Genomic DNA, 27,552 nt, shown 5'->3' on the forward strand with positions numbered 1-27,552 from the left:
TTCAGATATCAGTAAAAGTGACGATTAAACTGTCGGATTGTAGTAAAAAAAAAAAAACTGGTTCACGCGTGTCCTTTAGGAAAAGAAAGCTTCCATCCTTCCCTGGTCTGGCCTACACGTGGCTCCGATCAGGAGTGTACTGCAATACTCTCTCTGGTTGTGTAGAGCTGCAACAACGCTCAAGAGGTTGGACAGCGTCCAGAACAAAGAACAGCTTTTGTTCCACTAGCCAGCACTCTGTGGCTGCAGTGTGTACCATCTACAGGATGCACTGCAACAACTCGCCAAGGCTTCCTAGGCAGCACCTCCCAAACCTGCGACCTCCTCCACCTAGAAGGACAAGGGGCAGCAGGCGCATGGGAACACCTGCCATAACGTTTCCTACATTACAACAGTGACTACAAATCAAAAGTACTTCATTGACTGTAAAGCGCTTTGGGATGTCCTGGGGATGTGAAAGGCGCTATAGAAATGCAAGTCCTTTCTTTTATTTTTCTTCATTACCTCCAAGTCACATACTATCCCGACTTGGACATATATCAGCCATTTCCTCGTCGCTGGGTCAGAATACTGGAACCCCCCCTACCAACGTCCCCTCTAATTTTTCTTGGGGCCGCATGGCCCATTTAGAAGCCGGTGAGCCGGCTGCACGAGACCTCAAGACCGCTGCGTGACCGCGCAGCTTAAAGGGAACATTCCTCCCTACCTAACAGCACCGTGGGAGCACCTTCACCACACGGACTGCAGCGGTTGAAGAAGAAAACTCACCACCACCTTCTCAAGGGGCAACCAGGGATGGACGGTAAGTGCTGGTCTTGCCAGCGACGCCCGCATACCGGGAATGAATATATTTTTTAAAATATGAGCGCTTCTTTCACTTTTTGGTTGTCAACCTATGAAACGAAGGCTATGTAAAGACAGGTACATTTACACAGGGACTCTGGCCTAGATGTAATATGCAGTAATGTGAATAAGTCAGCCCCTGATGTTAGTAGAGGGCTGGAATTAATTTACAATTTCAAAGCCGCAACAGTTCACTAGACCTCTCAGAGGACTAGCATTACTTATTCACAAATTGATGGCAAGCCCTTCTCTTCTCCTTCTTCTTAGGCAATCCCTTGGAGCCGAGGATGACTTGCTTCCACATTAAAAATGAGTTCGCAGGTGACTGATGAGTCCAATGCGGGACCTACAGTCTCTGTCACAGGTGGGGCAGACGGTGGTTGAAGGGGCGGGTGGGTGGGGTGCTTGGGTTGACGTGCGCTCCTTGCACTGCCTGCGCTTGGCTTCCGCTTGCTCCCGGCGAAGAGACTCGAGGTGTTCGGCGCCTTCCTGGATGCTTCTCCTCCACTTTGTGCGGTCTTGGGCCAGGGATTCCCAGGTGTCGGTGGGGATGCTACACTTTTTCAAGGAGCTTCGAGGGTGTCCTTGAAGCGTTTCCTCTGCCCACCTGGGGCTCTCTTGCCGTGTCAGAGCTCCGAGTAGAGCGCTTGTTTTGGGATTCTCGTATCGGGCATGCGGACAATGTGACCCGTCCATCGGAGCTGATTGAGCGTGGTCAAAGCTTCGATGCTGGGGATGTTGGCCTGAGCAAGAACACTGATGTTGGTGCGCCTATCCTGCCAATGGATTTGCAAGCCCTTACGAGTGGGAAGAAGAGCTAAAATGTCCCAAGCACAGCAGATGAGGCTGCCGGCCTTCCTTCTAGGCTAGGCCGTCCTCCATCAGCTAATTCCATTCGGGAAGCATTTCATTCGGGAACCTTTTGCCGTTATCGGCAGCTCGAAACATCTGTCTATTAACTTGCTGATCAGGCAGCTGCAAACAGCATGTGAAAATCTCTTGTTTGCATGAGTGGTCACCCTGTCATAGTGAGTATAATCTAGGCCAAGCTGGTCTCAGCAGAATAGGTATGCCACCTCGCTCAAGCGTACACCACTCACAGTGACATTATCTTCCTTCAGTTCTCTGGGACCTTTGAACCCTCTCTGTGAAACTGTTTGTCTATGTCTCATTGACGGTTAAGCAAGGAAGGATCTCCTCCTGACGACAGTGCCACCGCAGATGTGGTACGTTTCTCCGTGAGATGGGAAACGAAGTTACCCAAGGTGGAAACCACTTGGCATATTCATTGCCCACACTAATACTGAAATGGTGTCAGTTATATAACAACCTTCATGAGTAATAAGGCAAACTTACTCTCAACGCCTCTGTGTGAAACTCTCGTACATAAACAACTCCTCACAGCTACCGGGGTGAGTGACTTCTGTAATCTAACTCTCATTTTATATATTATATATATATATATATATATATGCGTGCGTACATGTGTATGTATGTAGATGTATATAATTAGTTCTCTAATTGACCAATGAATTATTCCATTAAGTCTGTGCTTTTAATGTAACATCCATTAGAATGATTATTCAGACGACTCTCTCTGGCAGTTTCTAACCGTTCCTTTACTGAGTGCTTACTGCAGAAAGTAGACACTGTTACAACAAAGAAAAGGGGTTGTTTTCTCTTGTGTTTTCTCTTCTGTTGCCAGCAGCTTAATATTTTTTTCAGGTGTTTAGTGTTTTCTCTGCTCACAGACCTGACCTGGTTTTGAAAAGCATTGTCACAAAATAATTCTGCCATTCTGTGTCGGTGGGTGAATTTACTCTGCACTTCCTGACGCTGTGTTGGGGGGAAAGCTGAACTGTAACATTCATTTTAATCGACACTAAAAAGGCTGCCTACTGCACACCGTTGAGTTACAGTTTTGATTTTACCGAAGTGCTTAGCTTGACTAAGAGACCGCTCAACATGCTTTCATAAGCAGCTCAAGTAATCTGCAGTCAAAAAATGTAAAACTTATTAACCTCAAGGATACTATTATCTTGGAGAAAATCAACAGATTGCGAGACGGTTATGATCAGGGTTTCCAACTCCTCCAGGATTGGCCTGGAATCTCCAGGAATTGAAGATTAATCTCCATGACCCTGCCGCCAGCAAAACCCCAGGAGACAAACCACAGGGACGTTAAACAAGACTGCGTGCGGGGTTTTTTTTCATTTTCTTTGACCACTTCTGTTTACTAGTTGTAAAAATATTGGCGATGAGGAAGAAAGGCTGTTTGACTGACAGTCGAGCATCACCCAATTGGGTAACGGAGAGTCTTTTCGCTTTCCAATTGGCCAAGGAGGGAGGTGTTGGGCGACCAATGGTGAGAGCGCGGGGGCAGGTCATGTGATGAACCCTCCAGGAATACATTCAACCAAGAGTTGGCGGCCCCAGTTGTGATCTGTAATTCTTGTCAGCCTCTTGTTCTCAGCAGACAGCAGTGGACTGCATGAATAATCAATATTAGACTAATGGATATTTAAATATTTTACTGTTTAGATCTCTGCGCTCCTCCAATTCTGGCCTCTTGAGCATCCACCATCGGTGGCCGTGCCTTCAACTGCCAAGGACCTAAGCTCTGGAATTACCTCCCTAAACCTCTCCACCTCTCTATCGCTCTCTCCTCCTTTAAGACGCTCCTTAAAACCTACCTCTGTGAGTTGACTTTTGGTCACCTGCCCTAATTTCTCCTTATGTGGCTCCGTGTCAAATTTTGTTTGATAATCGCTCCTGTGAAGTGCCTTGGGGACGTTTTACTGCCTTAAAGGCGCTGTATAAATACAAGTTGTTGTAGTGAGGAAACAAATGAAGCAGTATTAAGAAGGCATATGGGATACTTGCCTTCATTAGCCGAGGCATAGAATATAAAAGCAGGGAGGTTATGATGGAGCTGTACAAAATGCTAGTTAGGCCACAGCTGGAATACTGTGTGCAGTTCTGGTCGTCACACTATAGGAAGAATGTGATTGCATTGGAGAGGGTGCAGAGGCGATTCACCAGGATGTTACCTGGGCTGGAGCGTTTCAGCTATGAAGAGAGACTGGACAGGCTGGGGTTGTTTTCCTTAGAGCAGAGAAGGCTGAGGGGGGACCTGATTGAGGTGTACAAAATTATGAGGGACATAGATAGGGTAGATAGAAAGGAATGTTTCCCCTTAGTAGAGGGGTCAATAACCAGGGGGCATAGATTCAAGGTAAGGGGCAGGAAGTTTAGAGGGGATTAGAGGAAAAACTTTTTCACCCAGAGGGTGGTTGGAATCTGGAACTCACTGCGTGAAAGGGTGGCAGAGGCAGGAACCTTCACAACATTCAAGAAGCATTTAGATGAGCACTTGAAACACCATAGCATACAAGGCTACGGACTAAGTGCTGGAAAATGGGATTAGAATAGACAGGGCTTGATGGCCAGCGCAGACACGATGGGCCGCAGGGCCTCTTTCTGTGCTGTATGGCCTAGAAATTCAATGGACTGCGCCACCCGTTAGCACCTTAAGAGGGCGCTAAGTGGGTCGGCAGCCACTGGCCACGCCTCCCGCTAAATTCAGCGGGACGCTAATGGCGGCGCTAGCCATTAGCGCTGCGCCGCTACTGATGACGTCATCGGTGTGCGCAGCGCCCCGCTAACACCCCGATTGCGATATTTAGATGTGCCCCCTGCTTTGACGCCGGACGCTATTTGCGACTGGTTCAGGGGAGCCTACCTGCGGCGGTAGAGGCGCTAATTAAAGGAGAGGTGCGGGGCGGCCATTTTTTTTGCTGGCCGCCTGCCAGCACCTCTCCGTGCTGCCGTCCCCGGCCTCCTGAGCCCCCCCCCACCACGGAGTGCCGACTGCATGCCAAGTGTCCGGCACTTCTCCTCGGTGCCGGACTCTTTTGCCGGCACTCACGATCCTCGATCACGCTGCACAAGGCCCCTCCCCTTTAAGAAGGGGAGGAAGGCCTGCAGTACCGCAGCGCGCCGTGCCGCAGCATGTGGCACTGCGGCACGTTGCGCAGCGATATTCAGCTGCAGCACCCCAAGAGGGATGCGGGGCGCCTCCAGTAGCGCCGCGCTTCCCTCTGGGGCGCGCAAACTGAATTTCCGGCGGGTGGCCGCGACTGCTTCTGGGGCGCTACTTTTAGCGCCCTGGCGAGGCTGGCACCCCAAACGGGGCTATAGTGAATTTCTAGGCCACATCCCACAAAACGAATTTAAAAAAAATGAAAGCTACTTAATAAACACTTCAATTTGTCTGAAATCAGCATGAGCTTTTAAAATGGTAAATAGAGAGAATTAAATCACTGCCGTCATTTAACGAGGTGCGAAACGCTGATTAAATCATCCGAAATAGCCGATGCGCTTAATACGTTGTCGGCGGCGCCTTTGTGGTTGACTTCTATGGTGATGGCAAACACTTATGCCAGCCATGGCTCAGTTGGGAGCTCTGTCACCTCTGAGTCAGCAGGTTGTGGGTTCAAGTTGGAGGTGCCGTTAAACCGAGGCCCCGTCTGCTCTCTCAGGTGGACGTAAAAGATCCCGTGGCACTGCTTCGAAGAAGAACAGGGGAGTTTTCCACTGTCTCCTGGCCCATATTTATCCCTCTACCATTGTCACAAAATCAATTGATCTAGTCATTATCACATTGCTGTTTGTGGGAGCTTGCTGTGCGCAAATTGGCTGCTGCGTTAGCTACATTACAACAGTGACTGCACATCAAAAAAGTACTTCATTGGCTGTAAAGTGCTTTGGGGTGTCCTGAGGCTGTGAATGTCGCTATAGAAATACAAGTCTTTCTTTTTGTCATGGTAAATTGCCCGGTATAGACAATAACCCGCCATATGCATGGGTGGTATAAGTGGTAGGGACTACAGTAACCAATAGCACTGGGTTGGCACAATGCCATGCTGAGAATGGAATAACACTCCTTAAGAGTTTCTTAAAAGTATATAAAAGCAAAATACTGCAGATGCTGGAAATCTGAAATAAAAACAGAAAATCTTGGAAACACTCAGCAGATCAGGCAGCATCTGTGGAGAGAGAAACACAGTTAACGTTTCAGGTCGATGGCCTTTTGTCAGAACTGGAAAAAGTTAGAGATGTAACAGATTTTAAGCAAGGCCAGGGACAGGGAAAGGGGGGAGGGGAGCAAATGCTTCTTTACTTGTCCCATTATCTTTTGCTTTGTGAAATCATACATAGGAGCATAGGAGCAGGAGTAGGTCATTCAGCCTCTCGAGCCTGCTCCGCCATTCAATGAGATCATGGCTGATCTGCGACCTAACTCCATATACCCGCCTTTGGCCCGTATCCCTTAATACCTTTGGTTAACAAAAAGCTATCAATCTCTGGTTTAAAATTAAGAGTGAATTAACAATCTAGCATCAATTGCTGTTTGCGGAAGAGAGTTCCAAACTTCTACCACCCTTTGTGTGTAGAAGTGTTTCCTAATCTCACTCCTGAAAGGTCTGGCTCTAATTTTTAGACGATGCCCCCTAGTCCTAGACTCCCCAACCAGCGGAAATAGTTTCTCTCTATCTACCCTATCTGTTCCCCTTAATATCCTGAAAACTTTGATCAGATCACCCCTTAACCTTCTAAATTCTAGGGAATACAACCCTAATTTGTGTAATCTCTCCTCGTAACTTAACCCTTGAAGTCCGGGTATCATTCTGGTAAAGCTACGCTGCACTTCCTCCAAGGCCAATATATCCTTCCTAAGGTGTGGTGCCCAGAACTGCTCCCAGTGCTCCAGGTGTGGTCTAACCAGGGCTTTGTACAGCTGCAGCATAACTTCTACCCCCTTGTACTCTAGTCCTCTAAATATAAAGGCCAGCATTCCATTAGCCTTTTTGATTATTTTCTGTACCTGTTCATGACATTTTAATGGTCTATGTACCTGAACCCCCAAATCTCTTTGGACATCCACTGTTTTTAGCTTTTACCCATTTAGAAAGTACCCTGTTCTATCCTTTTTAGGTCCAAAGTGGATGACCTCACATTTGCTTACATTGAAATCCATTTGCCACAGTTTTGCCCATTCACTTAATCTATTAATATCCCTTTGTAATTTTATGCTTCCATCTACACTGCCTACAATGTCGCCTAACTTTGTGTCATCGTAAAATTTGGATATATGACTTTCTATGCCATCATCTCAGTTAATATATACTGTGAATAGTTGAGGCCCCAACACAGATCCCTGCGGGACACCACTAGTCACATCCTGCCAATTTGATTATCTACCCATTATCCCTACTCTGTCTCCTGCCGCTCAGCCAATTTCCTAACCAGGTCAATAATTTGCCCTCAATTCCGTGGGCTTCTAACTAAGATAACAGTCTCTTAGGTGGGACTTTATCAAATGCCTTCTGGAAGTCCATATAAATAACATCCATAGACATTCCCCAGTCCACTACTTTAGTCACCTCCTCAAAAAATTCAATCAGGTTTGTCAGGCCTGACCTACCTTTCACAAATCCATGCTGGCTCTCTCTGAGCACTAAAAATTTTCGAGGTGTTCAGTCACCCTATCCTTAATTATAGACTCTAGCTATTTCCTGACAACAAATGTTAGGCTAATTGGTCTATAATTCCCTGGCTTCCCTCTCTCACCATTCTTAAATAGTGACATGCGCAATTTTCCAATCTAAAGGGATGGTTCGTGAATCGAGAGAACTTTGGAAATTATAGTTGGGGCATCCGCAATGTGCTCACCTATTTCCTTTAAAACTCTGTGATGGAAAACATCTGGTCCTGGGGAAGCGTCACTCTTTAGTGCTATTACTTTCTTTATTACTTTTATTTTACCTACGTTAATTTAATTTTATTGAGTCCCTGTCCCCGATTCAATTTTAGTTTCTTTGGGATGTCTGGCATGCTATCCTCCTCTTCTTCTATTGTAAATACTGACGCGAAGTAATTATTCAACATGTCCGCCATTTCCCCATTATTGATAATATCACCACTTTCAGGTTTTAAGGGACCAGCATTGCTCCTGACCACCCTCTTGTTCCTAATGTAACTATAAAAATTCTTCGTATTGCTTTTGATATCCCTTGCAAGTTTTTTTTCATACTCCCTTTTTGTAGCTCTTACTATCTGTTTTGTGACTCTTTGCTGTTCTTTGTATCTTTCCCATTCGCCAGGATCTGTGCTATTTTTTACATTTTTCTATGCCCTTTCCTTTAGTTTTATGCTGTCCCTTACCTCTTTAGTTGTCTATGGATTTTTTTTTTTGGCAAATAGGGCCCTTGCCCCTCAGGGGTATAAACTGATTCTGTAACACCTTAAATTCTTTTTTAAACATCTCCCACTGATCTTCTGTCGTTTTACCCATTAACAGATTTGCCCAGCTTACATTGGGCAGTCTCTGCCTCATCCCGTTGAAGTCAGCCTTACCTAAATCTAGAATCGGGGGGCTAGAAGTTCGTCGCGGGTGGTGGCGCATGGCGGGCGGTATCGGATTGGCCGCCGGTTATACGCAGCGCCGGATATTCAGCTCCACTGCAGTCAATGAATATCAGGCGTTGCGTATAACGGGCGGCCGATCCGATACCGCTCATTTTTCACCACCGCCCGAGATGAAATTCTGGGCCTCAGTAGCTGTTTCACATTTCTCCCTTTCAAATGCTACTTTGAACTCAATCATTTTATGATCGCTATTGGATAAATGTTCACGCACAGTTAGACTGTTAAGTCAATCAGGCTCATTACTTATTACTAATGCTGATATGGCTTGCCCCCTTGTTGCCTTTAGGACATATTGTTGTAGCCTCTAGGACATACCTTTTGTCATTTAATCTCTCCTGCCTTCCATCCTATCACAGTCCTTCCCTTTTGTTCTTTCCTCCCCCTCACCCCTTTCCCTGCCCCTGCACTTGCTTAAAATCTGTTACATCTCTAACTTTTCCCAGTTCTGACAAAAGGTCATCGACCTGAAACGTTAACTCTGTTTCTCTCTCCACAGATGCTGCCTGACCTGCTGAGCATCTCCAGCATTTTCTGTTTTTATTTCTTAAAAGTAAATGTTCAGTGATAACAGAGTTGCCTGTTGATCAAGGGGTGACTTATTTTGCTTGATGTATTAATGGGACTATACTGTGGGATCTGATAGTCCACATACTTAGTATTTAATAGAGATGGAAAATGTGGTCACATTTAAAAGTGGTTGGGCTGGATTTTATCAATGGAGGCGAGTAGGAGGCGGGACTCCCACTTTTGGGGTTGTAGTCCCGCCTCCATCGAGTTGTGGCCAACCCACTTGATTTTCCCTTGATTGACCTTGTTGAGCCCGCCCAGCAGGCTCAGCAGGCCAATTAAGGGCCACCCGGCAACAGGTGATGTCACAGATTGACATTTCATCTGTCAAGAGCTTTTGACAGATGAAATATCAGCGTTTGACAGCTCTTTGAAGCTGTCAAACACTGACAATCTGTACTCTAAGTTAATTCCTTCCTCTCAGGCTGATTTAGAGATCTCTCCAGAACAGAAAGCTGAATGCTGCAACTTTTGACAGATCGCAGCCATTCTGCTTTCTGTGCCGGTGAGATGAGGGACTCCCGAGACCTGAAGGAAGGAAGCCTACATTAGTAAGTAAAGTAAGTAAAACTTATTTAAACACTTTACACACACCAAACACACTTACCTCAGCACTCATGCACCCATCACTCACCTGAACACCGGGCATCTCGAACCCTCCAAGTCCTTCAGCCCGACGGTGCACCTCGCTAACTTGGCGTGGTTTGGAGCCGTCGGGAATCCCACACTTCAGCAATAAAAATAGGGATTAGGCCAAAAACTGCCTGTTAACTACCTGTTAACAGGCAATTAATTGGCACTAATCCCCTTCCCGCCTCAGGGAGGCGGCTCCCAGCACAGGTCGGGTACCTGCCTCCTGGGAAACAGGCATGGAGGCGGGTTGGGGGTGGGAAGGGTTCGTGCCCCCCAATTCTGCAATTTTAACACCCCACACGCCTCCATTCCCGCCTCCACGGCCCAGGAAAATTCGAGCCCGTTATGTCTAGAGAACAAATTATAATGTAAATCCTTTGACAACAGAAGCTTCTCTGCATCAGATTTAAAAGTAACAAGATTACATTACCTTTACTTTTATTTAAATGTGGCAGAACCACTGAATGACTCTGGCTAACTGTATATAATTCTCTTTAACGATGTTCTAACACCAGCCTAAACCTGTACCATTGTGTTAGGCATTACTGTGTTTTGTATATAGAGTTTGCATGTACGGGGCATGGCCCCTTTAAGAGCGCGGGAAAATGCGGGTAAACGCGATGACGTCACGTCACAAACCACGGGGCTGCCCAGGCATTCCTCGTGGCATCTCCGTTGAGTAAAGACCTGTTTAATTGTTCTCTTGTGTCGATCTCCGTTATTCGTAGGAATTCGTTAATTCCTACAAAATATTATTATGTTAGATGCACATTTCTCTTACGTGGCTATAAAACAGGATGTCATAGCAGCGCAGCAAGATTCCATGAGCTCTGCTTCGGGACACCAAAACAAGCCTCAAAATAGAAAAGAATTTCACCTTAAAATTCCGCACACTTATCAATTAATGAATGCCACAGTGAGTGGAGCCTGCAATCAATCTAACCTTGGAATTTGGGTGGCATTTAATTGCTCTTACTTCACTCACATGGTTTACGATGACATTTACATCTTATGGCCAGGCCACAGTATACAATTCACTCCCAGATCTTTAATATTTATTTTGGAATATTGCGATACAGAGACAATTTCATAGATAAGGAAACACAAGGGTAGAACGTAGAAAAAGGCATATAATTGACCACATGTCCTAACATTTAGACCCTTGCACAATCCTTGATCATGTCCCTTCCAGATATTTTAAAGAAGTGTGTCTTAAAGTTGAATTTACATTCAGTACTCAGAAGGCATTATACATTCACTTGCAGTTTTTGCTATTCTATAGTATATTTTAAACTAAAGACCTAGGCCTAAAAATTCGGCTGCTTTGCGTCTCCTGTTAGTGCCCTAAGAGAGCACTAACGGGGCGCAAAGCAACTAGCGCCCAGGCGCGGCGCCGCCGACGCCTCCCGCGAAATTCAGTGGGAGGTTAGCAGTGGCAGTAACTGTTAGCACCCTGCGGCGCTGTGTCGCCGGCGATGATGTAATCAGCATGCGCAGCGGCCCACTCGCGCCCCGACCACGATCTTCAGTTGCGCCCCCTGACTTACCGCCGGACGCTATGTCTGACGGGGTCGGGGGGGCCTACCTGCGGCCGGGGCGGCGCTAATTAAAGGGAAGGTGCCGGGCGTCCATTTTTGTTGCTGGCCGCCTGCCAGCACCTGCCCCCCTCTGCCGTCCCTGGCCTCCTCTGAAGCCCCCCCCCCCGCGGAGTGCCGGCTGCGCTCCGTGAGCCTGGCACTTCTCTTGTGTGCTGGGCTCTTTTGCCGGCACTCCGATCCCTGGTGGCCCAGCTGGGCCCCGGGTCGCGCTGCGCTAGGCCCCTCCCCTTTAATAAGGGGAGGAAGGCCTGCAGTACCGTGGGAGACGGGGAGCTTCCAGTAGCACCCCGCTTCTCTCTTGGGGCACTATCGATGAATTTCGGCCGTGGGGGTGCTAATTTTTTCGGAGCACTCAATTTTTCCCCCCTAATACCATACATAAAAACAGAAAATTACAGGAATGGTGGTATAGTGGTTATGTCACTGGCCTAGTAATCCAGAGGTCTGATCTAATGATGCGGCGACGTGAGTTCAAATCCCACCATGGCAGCTGGGGAATTTAAATTCAATTAGTTAAATAAATCTGGAATTAAAATCTAGTGTCAGCAATGGTGACCATGAAACTATCGGATTGTTGTAAAACCCATCCGGTTCACTAATATCCTTTAGGGGAAGGAAATCTGCCATCCTTACCCGGTCTGGCCTATATGTGACTCCAGACCCACAGCAATGTGGTTGACTCTTAACTGCCCTCTGAAATGGCCACCAAGTCACTCAGTTGTCAAGTAGGGGGCCCACCACCACCTTCTCAAGGGCAATTAGGGATGGGCAATAAATGCTGGCTTTGCCAGCGACGCCTGCATCCCGTGAATGAATTTTAAAAATGCTGGAAATACTCAGCAGGTCAGGCAGGCAGCATCTGTGGAGAGAGAAACAGAGTTAACATTTCAGGTCGAACACTTTCGTCAGAACTGGAAAAATTGAGATTAATGTTTTTTAAGCAAGTGCAGAGGCAGCGAAAGGGGTGGTAAGGGAGGAAAGAACAAAAGGGAAGGTCTGTGATAGGCTGGCGGGCAGGAGAGATTAAATGACAAAAGGGACGATGGTGCAATATCTCTTTGTTTAATAATATTTTATTGTAAGATGGAACTGTTTAAATGGTATATTACATTCAGACTGAATTCTCTTAGTAACTATAGCCTAGAAACTACTGTCGGTGATATTAGAGGATGAACATTTAACCCGCTCGCATGATGCTCCTTTGCCTGCGATGTTAGCAGGGGCGTTACCTATTTAAATGAAAGGGGTTAACAATTGGACAGGCTGGGGCTCTTGTCTCTAGAAAAGAGAAGTCTGAGGGGTGACCTACTCGAGGTCTTTAAAATTATGGGCTGGGTTTAGCCAATGGGAAGCTTTTGGAGGCAGGACTCCCACTTGTCAGGTTTCAGCCCTGCCTCCATCAACTTCTGACCAACCCACGCTATTTTCCCTTGATTGACTTTGTTAAGCCCGCCCAGCGGCCAATTAAAGGAAAGCCGGTTGCAGAGAACGTCAACGTATGATGTTTCATCTGTCAAAATTTTTTTACAGATGAATTGTCATCATTTGACAGCTCTGTGAAGCTGTCAGACAGTGACATTCTCTGTAGTTTGATGAGTTCTTGAATTGAAGACCTCATCAAACCTCTTTCTTTTGCAGAAATTAGACGGTTGTTGCATTGGAGAATGCAGCGGCCATCTGTCATCTCTGCCGCAGAGATGCGAGACTCTCCGCATACCCACCAATTGAAGCCTGCAGGAAGAAACAAAGGTAAGTACACTTTTTCTAACACTTTCCACTTACCACACATACTTACCTCTCCACACTTGCACCCATCACTTACTTTCACAGTGCACTTATGCACCCCTCCGACCCACGCAGTTCCACTACTCGCCTCGGTGACCCTGGTGGGATTCGGAGCCTTCAGGAAGCCTGCACTTGTGGGGGCAAAATGGGGATAATCCTTGACATGAATCAGTCATTCATGAAAGAAAGACTTATGAAATAATACTGAGTGGCCTGCGGGTGGCGCTGTCCAGGGTGAGTATAAATACTCGGGCACGGGCCCAGCTTGTGCAGGACATTCTTAACAGGAACTAGTGAAGGACACAACGAGACCTCCATGTTGTAAAACAGTTGATTAAAGCTTTGTTTAAGTGCCTAGTAGTTTTCTTACGTCAATCCTCTTATCTGCCTGTTAACTATCTGTTAACAGGCAGTTAAGTGGCACTAATCCCCTTCCCGCTTCCAAGGAGACGGGACCCAGCGCGGGTCAGCTACCTGCTGTTGTGTATGTACCTTTAAGAGAGAACTGCTTTTATGCTGTAGTACCGGCAGTGACCACACCTGTATATAAAGCCGTAGCAGGCTTCTGTACTTCCGTCTTGAGACCACCCTACTCCAGTAAACACCTGTTGTTGTTATTAAGTTACAGCCTCCGTGTAGTTATTGGAAAACATCATACATTACAAATCACGGAATCAACAGTGGCGACGAGGTCGATTCGAATCTACCTGCAACTCTGCATTTCCCTTCAAGGATTCGCTCCGGGAGGGCGGTGGAAGAAAGTCGAGGCCAGAAGTATGGGAGTCGACCACGAGCAACCGCCCAGTCATCCGGCAGAGAGTGAACATCGCAGCACGACCCAGCAACAGACTGGCAGCAGGTACAGTGCAGACCCTTCCCAGACAGCGGTGGCTGGAGCCGACCGACGGCATAGAAAAGCCGAGCAGCGTCGACGGGGTAAGAGAGAGGGTGAAGCGCACAGGGCGCGGCCGGGGGTTGAAAACCGAGCGGCGTCGAGGAAAAATAAACAGAGAGAGAGAGAGGGTAAAGCAGCAGCCGGGTTCAGGACCGAGCGACGGCAACGGGAAAGGCACAGGAGAACGCGCAGAGCACAACCAGGGCTCAAGGGCTGAACCGCGTCCGCGGGGAGAAGAAGGGAGAGCGCGGGAGGCGCCATTGAGCCGCGGAGAAGAAGGGAGAGCACGGGAGACGCCATTTTTTTTTAGAAGTCGCAGTGGAGAAGAAGGGCGAGTGCGGGAAGGAAGAAAAGCACGGGAGACGCCATTTTGTGTCAGCGGAGAAGAAGGGAGAGCACGGGAGACGCTATTTTAGACAGTTAAATCACACCCAGGGATGCCGAAGAGTGGCAGTATCACTGCGTTCGACAATGAAGTCGAAGATTGGGTGATATATGTGGAACACATTGAGGTGTACTGCAGGGCAAATTAAGTGCCAGATGCTAGGAAAGCACTGGTTTTGTTAAATTCCATGGGTGCAAAAACTTATGGCTTACTGCAAAACCTAATAACCCCACAGAAGCCCGTGGATAAGAATTTCGAAAGCATAGTAGAAATCCTATGGGGTCACTTAAACCCCACACCGCTGCTGATAGCAGAAAGATTTAAGTTCCACAAAAGGAACCAGCAGAAAGATGAAAGTAATGCTGAGTACCTAACAGAACTGCACAAGCTATCGCAACACTGCCAGTTTGGAGGGGGACTAGCAGATACGTTAAGGGACAACTTTGTGTGTGGGCTTCAAAGTGAAGGAACCCAGAAACGGCTTCTATCAGAAAAGGATCTTACGCTGGACAAGGCTTTCAGCATGGCAGTATCACACGAAGCAGCCACAAGGGGCGCTGCAGAGATACAACGGAGCCCACAAGAATATGGCACCAATGAAATGTCCTATGGAACAAGGAACTGTTATCACTGCGGCAGAACAACACACGACCAGAAGGATTGTTGGTTCAAGGACCAAGTGTGCAGACAGTGTGGAAAAGCAGGACACATAGCAAGAGTCTGCAGGTCTGGGAAGAAAACCAACAGTAAGAAATCGCCACAGGAGAAGTACAAAAAGGTACATAAGGTGATGGACAGTAGTTCAGACGAACAGAAAAGTGATACAGACTCCGGAAGCAAGGAGCTGGGTTGTCTGAAACTACATAAGGTTACCAAAATGGAGGATCACCAGACTATCTGGGTTACACTCAAGATAGACGGAGTCCAAGTGAAAATGGAATTGGACACAGGATCAGCCCTAACAGTCATAAACCAAAGGGACTACAAGCGGCTATTTTCACACATACCCTTGAAAGCTACAGAGATTGTCTTGAAGACGTACACGGGGCAAAAAGTCTACCCCAAAGGAAAAATAAGGGTGAAAGTGATATACAAAGGCCAGGAAATACCAAAAATGGACTTATATGTATTGCCAGATGGAGGACCACCACTGCTAGGACGTGAATGGATCCGGAAGATACAATTAGATTGGCATTCCATACAGGCATTGAAGGTGGAGGCCAAAAAGGATGACGACGTCACACCTGGGCGACTGTCAAAAATGCTAACTGACGCAAAAGAGTTGTTCCAGGAGGGACTCGGAACACTAAAAGGCGTAACAGCAACAATTAAAATAGAGGAAAATGCAAGCCCAAAGTTTCTTAAGGCCAGACCAGTGCCTTATGCGATTAGACCAGCCATCGAAGCAGAGCTGGAAGGTTTGGAACGTTCAGGAGTACTGTCCAAAGTAGACTGGAGCGAGTGGGCTACACCCATCATTCCTGTAATGAAGAGGTCGTTGAGTAATACACCTGGGGAACCAAAGAAGGTCCGCATCTGTGGGGATTTTAAGGTGACAGTGAACCCAGTCCTTCACACGGTACAATACCCGCTTCCACGAATTGAGGATATTTTCGCCTCGTTATCTGGAGGTAAACGCTTCACCAAAATTGATCTAGCCCAGGCGTACTTGCAAATGGAGGTAGAAGAAGCCTCGAAACAATACCTCACAATCAACACTCATAAAGGTCTCTACCAATACTACCGGCTGGTGTTCGGGGTAGCATTGGCTCCGGCTATTTGGCAAAGGGCGATGGATCAAGTCCTGCAAGGGATTCCAGGAACCCAGTGTTATTTGGACGACATCCTGGTCACGGGCAAAAATGACAGTGATCACCTCGCCAACCTGGAGAAGGTGTTCACCAGATTAAAGGAATATGGACTACGAGCTAATCGCCACAAGTGCGAGTTTTTCCAGAAGCAGATCTCGTATTGTGGCCACGTTATCGATGAAGAAGGGTTACATAAGTCCCCTGAAAAGATTGAGGCAGTAGTCAAGGCTCCAGCACCGGAAAATGTGTCACAACTGCGGTCGTTCCTCGAGCTGGTAAACTACTACCATAAGTTCTTACCAAATTTGTCTACGGTATTACACCCACTGAACACCCTACTGCAAACAGGAAGTAAACGAACGTAAGCGAGCTTTCCAGAAGTGCAAAGAATTGATCACATCAAAAGAGGTGTTGGCCCATTTCAACCCAGCACTACCAATTCATTTGGCATGTGATGCATCACCCTATGGTATTGGAGCGGTGCTGTCGCACAAATTCCCAGACGGGTTGGAGAGGCCAGTAGCCTTTGCGTCTCGGTCACTAACCTCAGCCGAGCGCAACTACGCCCAGATTGACGGGGAGTAAAAAAATTCAACCACTATCTGCATGGGCAGAAGTTCACCTTGCTGACTGACCACCAACCACTTGTCTCCATCTTTAATCCTAAGAAGGGCGTTCCAGTGATGACTGCACAACGGTTACAAAGATGGTCCCTGTTTCTAGGGGCGAATCAATATGAAATAGAATATAAAGGCACGAAACAGCATGGAAACGCTGATGGGTTATCACGCCTGCCACTGCCTACTGTGGAGGAAGCACCAGCAGTGGACCCTATCGAGATATTTTATTCGTCAATAATTGAACGATTGCCAGTAATGAACGCAGATATAGAGAAGGAGACCCGCAATGATCCGACGCTGTCTCGGGTATATGATTTGACGGTGAGTGGATGGCCAACACAGGGTGACTCACTGTTGCCAGCATTCTCATCCAGAAGAGAACAGCTGTCAGTATGCCAGGGGACAGTGATGTGCGGATCCAGAGTGGTTATTCCACCCAAGTTAAGGGAGAGAGTGATAAATGAGCTTCATGAAGGTCATCTGGGAGGAGTGAAAATGAAAAGCCTTGCTAGGGCTTATGTGTGGTGGCCGGGAATCGATCAACAAATCGAGGACCTAACCAAGAGCTGCTCAGGATGCCAGAAGGTCCAAAATGCACCACCACATGCCCCTCTACACCCATGGGAGTGGCCCTCCTCTCCATGGCAATGGGTGCATATTGATTTTGCTGGTCTATTCATGGACTCAATGTCCTTAATAGCAGTGGATGCTCATTCGAAGTGGCCTGAGGTGATAAAAATGTCCCCAACCACTACAGAGAAAACGATTGCAGTCCTACGGACCATATTTGCCAGGAGCGGCTTGCCAGAGCAGATTTGCTCTGATAATGGACCACAGTTTGTGTCCGAAGAGTTTCGGAAATTTATTAGAAGGAATGGGGTAAGGCATTACACATCCGCCCCGTATCATCCAGCCACAAATGGATTGGCTGAGAGGTTTGTACAAACCTTTAAAAAGGCAATAAAGGCCATGTGTGACGATGAAATTCCACTTCAGCATAAGGTGGACAATTTCTTATTAGCCTACAGAAATGCAACACATGCAGTTACCAACCAGACCCCGGCCATGATGTTCTTTAACCGAAGGTTGAGATCTCGTCTGGATTTGCTCAGACCAAATGTGCGAAGAAATGTTGAGGATAAACAATTCCAGCACATCAATGAGAAGCCGACAAGGAGCTTCAATGTAGGACAACCAGTCTTGGCCCGTGACTACCGAACAGAGAAATGGCAACCTGGGACGATATGCACAAGGCAGGGGCCATTAATGTACACAGTGGATGTCGGGGAGAACATTGTGAGACGCCACGTCGATCAGATCTTAGCGTCACAGGAACGAGTCAACCCCATGCCTCGCGTACCTGGGGATGAACCCGACATACCGGTAGCATCTACCTCAGAAGCAGTAGCAGTGGAAACCGATGAACTAACCGACAAAAAGGGGCCAGAATCGCCTCCGCACCAAGAACAAGAACCTCAGGAAAGGCGCTATCCCGAAAGGATCAGGAAGCCGCCCCAAAGACTGAATTTATAAATGGACTATTTTCAGTTAATGTTGCATGTTAAAAGTGTTAATTGTTCAATGAATGTAATGGTACTGTTAACCTAAAAGGGGAGGAATTATTGTGTATGTACCTTTAAGAGAGAACTGCTTTTATGCTGTAGTACCGGCAGTGACCACACCTGTATATAAAGCCGTAGCAGGCTTCTGTACTTCAGTCTTGAGACCACCCTACTCCAGTAAACACCTGTTGTTGTTATTAAGTTACAGCCTCCGTGTAGTTATTGGAAAACATCATACATTACAAATCACGGATTCAACACCTGCCTCCTGGCAAGATGGCATGGAGGCGGGTTGGGGCGGATTGGGCACCCGCCCCTAAATTCTGCCATTTTCCCGGCAGTCCCGCCTCCAAACCCGCCTCCCCAGGGCTGGCAAGATCGTGCCCTTAGAAAGGGGTTTGATAGGGTAGGTGTAGAGATGATGGCCTAGAAATTCACTATGGCCCCGCCAGCTGGCTAGCGCCCAAAAGTTAGCGCTGGGCGCGGAGCCATTTGCGACCGTCAGATATTCACATTTTGCGCCCCAAGTCGGAACCGGGCGCTATTCCAGGGTGTGCCCGCCCCCGCTTGGGGCGCTGAAACTGAATTTCAGCGCTCTAGGTGCTGCTGCGCCACCCGATGCGGTGCGGCAGGCTGCGGCACTGCAGGCCTCCTCCTTCTCTTAAGGTGGAGGTGCCTGCAACGGGGAGATCGCCGCTGGATTGTGCCGGCAAATGAGCCCGGCACCACGGAGAAGTGCCGGGCTCGCGGAAAGCAGCCGGCAATGCCGCGGGGGGGGTGGTGGAGGAGGCCGGGGAAGGAGGTGCGGGCAGGCAGCCGCCGAAAAAGCATCCGGCCGCACCTCCACCTTTATGCACCCCACTAAGGCTGCAGTAAGGCCCTGGTCTCCGGATGTTTGTAGCGGCCGCCACGGAGGAGGCGGCGGCAACTGAATATGGGCGTCGGGCCGGCATCGGGGCGGAAACGGGGCACTGCACACACCGATGACGTCATCGGTGCCGGCGCAGCGCTACCGGCTACCGCCGCCATTACCGCCGAGCTCAATATCAGCGCAACCTCCTCTACTGGCGCAGAAGCCCTCTTTAGGCGGTAACTGGGCGCAAAGCTTGCAGCGCCTTACTGAATTTCTAGGCCGATGTTTCCACTTGTGGGGGACACCAAAACCAGAGGTCATAAATTTAAGATAGTCATTAATAAATCCAATAGGGAATTCAGGAGAAACTTCTTTACCCAGAGAATGTGGAACTCGCTACCACAGGGAGTGGTGGAGGTGACTAACACAGATGCATTTAAGGGAAGCTAGATAAACACATGAGGGAGAAAGGAATAGAAGGATATGTTGATAGAGTTAAATGAAGAAGGGTGGGAGGAGGCTCGTGTGGAGCATAAACTGACGCATGGCCCTCTCACAGCCAGCTACAGTCTGAAAGTAAATCTGCCGTGATCGGCAAGGCCAGGAAGAGCAATTTTTACTACCATATCTTCCAGGCAGCGAACCTTAGCAAATCCTAGCTAAGTTTACTTTAGGGCTTGCGACCAGCTGTACAAGGCCAGCGCCACTTGCCCAGGTCTCAATGCAATATCCAAAGAGCTTTGGCCAAGGCGGTTTTAGATGGACAATAGTGGGTCTGCCACTGGAATCCTTACTGCTTCAGGACAGAAGTGACCCAACAATTTGCTCAACAGAGATAAAGAGGAACGTAGAAAATGATGGCCTTAAAAAGGCAACCCAGCTGAAGGGGTACACAGAATGACAACAGCGGAAAGTAACTGGCATGGGTAGAACGGCGTGCCCCAGAAAATAACCTGGAAAACTTCCGATCGGAGAGTTTTTCACGTACTTAGCGAAGAGGAAACCCAAACAACCAGCTCTTCAGTTTCTGGTAGGTTACTTTATGTACGTGTATTGTATGTCATTCAGTCTATACAGATATGTAATACCTATCACTTAACTTGATATGGATAATGGTATCACTTTATATTCCATTTGTATTATTCATTATCTCCTTGTAAATGCAGTTCATAAATTTGAATGGAGAGTACAACTCAACTTATAACACAGCATTTTTTTAAAGTGTATTGAGAGATGATGATAGTCTTATAGTAATACATCATTATTTCAATATTCACATTTGTATAGATAATTCACCCCAAATTGCAAGACACTGTTACCGTTTGTGGAAAAGGAGAGAGTCATCAGGAAGATAATCTGCTATTCCAATAAGAGAAGACCAAAAATTCACCTGACTCAATATCCCAAGTGCAGCCAACAGCCCAGAAGACGCAAGTATCTCCGCAGAGACAGCTCTGCTAAGGGACGGCACATGAACCCACCGACCGACGACTGAGAAGGAAGCACAGCAGATACAGCAGTCAGGAGAGCGACTCTCGACTGTCCCACCTCACAAGTGGGAACCGCACACCACAAGAGCTCTTAGGGAGCAGGGGCTTAGGTAGCCATTGTGAGGCCTGTGTCAGTACATTATACAACAAGGCTGGGCTGTTTAGCTGAGCTGGGCTGCTCAGTACCTGATCTGGTTAATGCATTGGCACATACTTCTTCTTAGGCAGTCCCTCGGAACCGAGACATACAGCAGGGCGGGTATCACTGCTGCCCTGTAGACCATGAGCTTAGTGCCGGGTTTGATTGGCACATAACCCCTGTGTGGAACAGGGACTTTATCAGTTAGAGATTCATGGAGCCACCTGACGCCTACTCAGATGGCATTGTGGGTGCCACAGTGTCTACATAACTTATAAGAATGTTCTTTCCCCTCAATTAGAATCAATATACTGTATTATTACATTTGTACTTCACAGTTTGTATTTTAAAATAAGATTTAGTTGTGACCCAAGCTTCTTTTTTCATTTTACTGTGTAAAATGATCATCTATTTGCTTGTTATTTATTTAGCTACACAATAAATCATTGATTTTTGTCTTGTGGGCCTTTCATTATCCCTCAATTTTAAGATTTCATAATTAATAATTTAATAAAATTCAATGTCCCATACGGGATGATTCTCCTGCCTCGCCCCTCCCGGCATCCCGACAGTACAAACACTGAACATTTCTGGCAGGTATGGATTTTATTTCATAAATTTATATAAGTAGAAGATGGTCCAATTAATTTGCCAACAAAAAAAACGCTGCATAGTGTGAAAGGCCCAATGATGATAATGGTAGTGCCCCTTTAAATTGTCTCGTATAAAATGTAATCAAATGGATTATTTCTCAGAAGCAGTACCTCAGCTACAGTGCGGGGGGCCAATGCGGCACCAGAGCATGACTGGAGTGGAGATTCAATCCCTAGCGCTGTCATGCGCCTGGCTGAAAGATATGCCTCAGTTATTCTAAATGCTAAAGGATGCTGAGGCCCTATAATATGTCCATCCGCAAATTAATATTCGTCAAAAAAAATTAAATAGATCTTCTGCAACTATAAGCGCACAAAAAAATGAAATAGATCTTCTACATAGTAAATGCTTCTTCTAAGTTTCAATAGCTCCTTTGACCAAAAGGCAGGATATTCATTCACATTGCAGGGAAAGAGCTTGGAAGCAGGACTAAAGTTGGCTCCAATGTGGACCCATCACTGGCACAGCCACCTGGTCTGAATGGGTTGTGCTGAAAATGCCTACCCTTCTAAATGAAATGCTGCCGCTCAAATTGCTGTTAGTTAACTTGCGCAATTCAGTCAAAGTTGTGTTTAATGGACACTGTAGAGTTGGGATAACCTCTTGATGTGGTTTTGTCGTCAGTGATGAACGTGCGATAACGTTACCTCACAAGAATGATGTTTAACCGAGATGGGTTTTCGTGCTGCTCTTGCTTTTCTTTATTAAGTAGGCGAGCCACATTCTGTAGTGTTCCAAAATTGAATTAAACATCTTCCCTCTTTTTAATTTGAACAGTAAGGTACAGAGAGTGCAGAGTGGAAACAGCACTATTGATTTTATTTGCAGCGAGCAAATAGAAAGGGTCCATATACTCAGAACGACAAGGTTTGTGATCTTTAGTTCCAGAAACAACCTTCTCTACATAAATAAATTGCTGCACCATTGCACTGCTTCCAGCATCTATTCTACACTCAGCAGGAGATTGAAATTGGTTCATTCAGCACACAGAGCACACCCGAAGCATCTGGACCGCCATTGATTTACAAGTAAAAACAGAAAATGCTGGAAACACTCAGCAGGTCAGGCAGTAACTGTGGAGAGAGAAACAGAGTTAACATTTCAGGTCGATGACCGTTCGTCAGAACTGGAAAAAGTTAGAGATGTAACAGATTTTAAGCAAGTGCAGGGGCAGGGAAAGGGGAATGGAGAATTAAAGTGGCAGGCGATTCTCCACTCCACTCCCACTCTGACGTCTCTGTCCTCGGCCTCTTACACTGTTCCAACGAATCTCAACATAAGCTCAAGGAACAGCACCTCATCTTTCGATTAGGCACTTTACAGCCTTCTGGACTCAACATCAAGTTCAACAATTTCAGACCCTAACATCTGCGCCTATTTTTCCACGTGGCAGCTGTTGATGATTCTGCCATTTCCCATTTACACCTCTTCTAGGTCCATCTTTTGTTTCTTTACACCTCCCATTACCATCTCCTTTTGTCTTGTACAATCATAACTTTTGTCATTTAATCAATCCTACCTTCTACCCTATCACAGACCTTCCCTTTTTTTCTTTCCTTCCCCCCCACTGCCCTTGCTTAAAGTTTGTTACATCTCCAACTTTTTCCAGTTCTGACGAAAGGTCATCGACTTAAAACGTTAACTCTGTTTCTCTCTCCACAGATGCTGCCTGACCCGCTGAGTGTTTCAGGGAGGGAAAGGAAAATGGAGTGAGGAGCCTCTAGCGTCTTGGCCACCTTTTGGTGACTGATGAGCAGCGTTGCCAGTGGTGTGCGGAGCCGACCTTAGGTGAAATGGCGCCCTGAGCGAACTTGTATTTTGGCACCTTTTCTTTGAATTTAGCACAGGGCGGGATTAAAACGGAGTGTACTTAAACAGAGTGTTTTATTTGGGAATTTGGAAAGAGTGGGAATTTGGAGAAGAGGGGGAGGGAGTTGCTGCTTTTTGCCTACAGTACTTGTGTTACAGGTATTTAATTTCAGTACCCTTAACTTAATCTAGATCAAGTAGTCAAGAAACTACACTGTAAACTAAGTTATCTAATTACAAATTTAATTCAATTTAATTAAATAAAAGAAGGTCATATAGGGATGGCAGTGCAGGTGTTGTGCCGCACCTGCAGCATGTGGGAGTTTGTGGAGAGCATTGTGATCCCGGACAACCACGTTTGCAGTAAGTGCCTGCATCTTGAGGAACTTGAGCTCAGAGCTTTTGAGCTGGAGTCTGAGGTGCAGACATTGCGGAGCATCGGGGATGGGGAGACTTACCTGGACACTTTGATCCAGGAGGCAGTCACACTCCTTAGGTTAGGTAGTGGTACAGGTCTGGTTAATGGTCAGGGACAGGAGGGTGTGACTGCAACTCAGGCAGGTAAGGGGACCCCAGATGCAGTGCTGGAGGAGCCTCAGCCTTTGCTCTTGTCCAACAGGTATGAGGTTCTTGCTGCCTGTGTGGATGAGGGAAAAGCCTACAGGATGGATGAGCAAGCTGACCATGGCACCATTGTGCAGGAGGCCATTCAAGTGGGGGAAGTGAAAGGGAATGTATGTGGTAGGGGACAGTATAGTCAGGGGGATAGATACTGTTCTCTGCAGCCGCGACCGAGAGTTCCGAAGGTTGTGTTGCCTGCCCGGTGCCAGGGTTAAAGACATCTCCTTGCGGCTGGAGGAGAACTTGGAGTGGGAGGGGGAGGATCCAGTTGTCATGGTTCACGTAGGAACCAACGACATAGGTAGAACTAGGAATGAGGTTCTGCTGAGGGAGTTTGAGGAGCTAGGATCCAAATGAAAAAGCAGAACCTCAAAGTTAATAATCTCTGGATTGCTACCTGAGCCACGCGCAAATTGGCATAGGGACAAACAGATCAGAGGTTTAAATGTGTGGCTCAAAGAGTGGTGGGGGGGGGAGGAAGGGGTTTCAGTTCATGGGGCACTGGCACCAGTACTGGGGAAAGAGGGAGCTGTTCTGTTGGGATGGGTTCCACTTAAACCGGGCTGGGACCAGTGTCCTTGCGAATCAAATAACTAGGGCATTTGACAGGGCTTGAAACTAATGCAGGAGGGGTGGGAGGTTTCAGGAAAGAGTAAATTTAAAAGCAGCGAGAGAAATGTCAAGGCGCTAGAGCAGAGCAGAGTTTTGGGTAAAAATAAGCAGAGTGGGTTAGGAAGGGACAGAGAGAGTAACAAAGGTAATAAGGCATCAGTGACTAAGGTGACATCAGGGAAAAATAGAAATAAGTCAAAGTTAAAGGCACTGGGGGAAAAATTCAGTTGGTTTGTGCCTCCCGTTAGCGCCTTAAGAGGGCGCTAATGGGGCGCAAAGCAACTAGCGGCCATGCGCGGCGATGTTTGCGCGCTCACGAAATTAACTAGACATTTTGCGGTGGTGCTAAACACTACCGCCACGATCTCCTGCGCCGGCAGATCGTGACGTCAGTCGAGTGTGCAACGCCCCGGTAGCGCCCCGGACCGGATATTGAGTGGCGCCCCCTGCCTTCCCGCCTGCCGCTAGCAACGACAGGTTGAGGGGAGCGTTATGCTGTCAGAAAGGGACTGGGGGAGCGCTATTTAAAGGCGACCGCTTCCTGCCTTTTTTTGTTGGTGACATTTTTGCACCACACATTCTGAGAGAGAGAGAAAGAGAGACTTCTGGAGAGATTCAACACTGTGTGAAGGAGTTTTGGGCACTGAGCAGCACTTTGCAGGTTCATTTTGATTTGCCCTTCCTTGTATCGATTTAGAAGAGACTGTGGGGGCTGCACTCTGAACTCTTTCCCTGGGCCTCTTCATTGTTCTTTCCAGTAGATTCGATGTACAGGTCTCTCCAGGCCGAGATTCAAGGCTGCAATGAACAGGATGTGGACGGAGAGCAAGATCGACCCTCCCCTTTAAGATAAAGACAGAAAATGCTGGAGAAACTCAGCTGGTCAAGCAGCATCTGCGAAGAGAGAAACAGAGTTAACATTTCAAGTTGATGACCTTTCGTCAGAACTCCCCTTTAAGAACTGGCCAGCACCATTGTGTCTGTTCCATTGCTGACTGACATCACATGAGCTTCGCCAGCGCTCTGAGTTAGCGCCTCGCTCCTCGGCCTTTGCACCTTAAGACAGTTGTGAAGCGCCTGATTTAGCGCTCCAATCACCTCCAAGGGCGATAAAAGCCAAGTTTGCAGTCGGAGGCGATAATTAGCGCCAGGCGCTAATCTTTGCGCCCGGCCGATAATTGCGCCCCAAATGGGGTGATACTGAATTTCTCCCCTGTTGTGTCTCCTTGTGTTCTTATATATACTTACTATATATATATTACAGACACTTTTAGTTCATTTTAGTTAGTGCTTTTACTTAGCTGTATTTCTTGCTTTGTTACAGTGCTGCCGCATGGTGCGGAGTGATACAAGATGTCCGACGCTGCACTGTGCACTGCCCGTGCACAGTGTGCCACATAGCGATATAACTACTCCATACCAAAGTAGTTCCATACCAAAGTAGTTCCATTTAACGATGTGATACTATAACAATATAACATCCCTCTTTCTCAAAAAACTAAAACATGAAATTTAACAATTTAAATTAACAAATATTATATCTAAACTATTATTATCAACTACAAAGAATCGTGAGTTTTTTTTTATTCACAATATCGCTCAGGTGGTTGGATGTTGTCCCTCCATCTTGTGGATTTGGTGGTGACCATTCCTCTCTGCGGTGTTTTGGTGTGTTCCGCTCTCATTGTTGTTGTTGCTGTCGCCTTTGGAGTTGGAGTGTGCATGCTCGTGGTTGTTTGATTTGTAGCGCTTGTTTCTGGTGTTGTACTGCTTTTGGTAGCTGGTGTTGTCAATGTTGCTGATGTTGTCTGCTGCTTATCCAGTTCAGGTGAAGGTCTGATGTGGAGTCTGTTCTGTCTGTATTGGTTACCAGGTTCAGTCTCTATGAAGTAGGATTTTGGAGTATCAGCTTTTCCAATGACCTTGGCTGGATTCCAGGTTTTCAACACCAGGTCTTGCACATGCACTGATTGTCCATTCAGCAATTCTGATAGCGTCTTTGCATGTTTATCGTAATGTTTGCTTCCTACGATTTGTGCTTCTGCCAGCTTTTGTCTGAAGTCCTCCTGGTCCTGGGGAGGATGTATTTTTGCTGGTAGTGTAGTCTTAAACTTCCTCCCATTCAGCAATTCCACAGGTGATTTCATGTCTGCTTTCAGTGGTGTTGATCTGAGTGATAGGAGGGCAAGGTCTTGGTCTTCCCCCATCTCACTACTTTTGATGAGAGTTCTCTTGACAGTCTGGATCTGTCTTTCGATGAACCTGTGTCCCCTTGGGAAATGTGGGGATGAGGTTACTATTTTGAACCCATACTTTTCTGCCAGAGCTCTGAATTCACTTGATGTGAACTGGGTTCCATTGTCACAGATTACCTTTTCCGGGATTCCTTGTTCAGCAAACAAGCTCTTTGCAATCCTGGTGGTAGTTGTGGCTCTCAAGTCTTTCATCCTTCTCACAAAAGGAAACTTGGAATAGTAATCTGCCACTATGAGACACCATTCTTGATTGCACATGAAGAGATCTGCCCCAACAGTGTGCCATGATCTTGACGGTATTTCACTAGGTATCATCTCCTCTTTGTTGTGCATTTCTGTATTTCTGGCATATACCACATGCAGAGACCATCTGTTCGATATTTTTGTACATGCCTATCCAGTATACAGCTGATCTGGCTCTCAGCTTGCATTTCTCCATTCCCATGTGGCCTTCATGTATGAGATGGAGAAGTTGTGTCTGCATCGTCTTTGGCATGATGATCCTCGATCCAGCAAGGAGAATACCGTCTTCTACTGCAATAGCGTCTTTAATCGTCCAGTATTGACGAATTGTCGCCTGTACCTGCTGGATTCTCTCCAGCAACCCCTGTATTACTTGTTGTGTGAGTAGTTGCAACTCCTCATCTTTGCTAGTCTCATCTCTGATTTGACTGAGCTTTGTAGGGGTAACATTCACTAGGTGGTGGATTTTTACTGTTAGGCCCTCCACCTCGTGTTTCTCATATGGTGACAATCGAGTCAACGCATCTGCTAGCACCATTTCCTTTCCTTTTTTTTTTATTCATTGATGGGATGTGGGTGTCACTGGCTAGGCCTGCATTTAGTGCCCATCCCTAATTGCCCTCGAGAAGATGGTGGTGAGCCGCCTTCTTGAACCGCTGCAGTCCATATGGTGTAGGTACACACAC

General features: G+C 47.0%; 1 protein-coding gene across 1 annotated transcript in view; it reads left to right on the plus strand.

The window, feature by feature from the left end:
• The first annotated feature begins 1,921 nt into the window (after positions 1–1,921).
• Positions 1,922–27,552, plus strand: part of npas2 (neuronal PAS domain protein 2) — a 351,575-nt gene continuing 325,944 nt past the window's right edge. The window contains exon 1 of the mRNA XM_086001688.1: positions 1,922–2,255. The gene's annotated coding sequence lies outside the window, so the exon portion shown is untranslated. The remainder of the gene's footprint in view (positions 2,256–27,552) is intronic.

The sequence above is a fragment of the Somniosus microcephalus genome, chromosome 1 (genome assembly GCF_052327205.1).
Source record: "Somniosus microcephalus isolate GS21.2 chromosome 1, FLI_Smic_1.0, whole genome shotgun sequence".
NCBI classification, from domain to species: domain Eukaryota; kingdom Metazoa; phylum Chordata; class Chondrichthyes; order Squaliformes; family Somniosidae; genus Somniosus; species Somniosus microcephalus.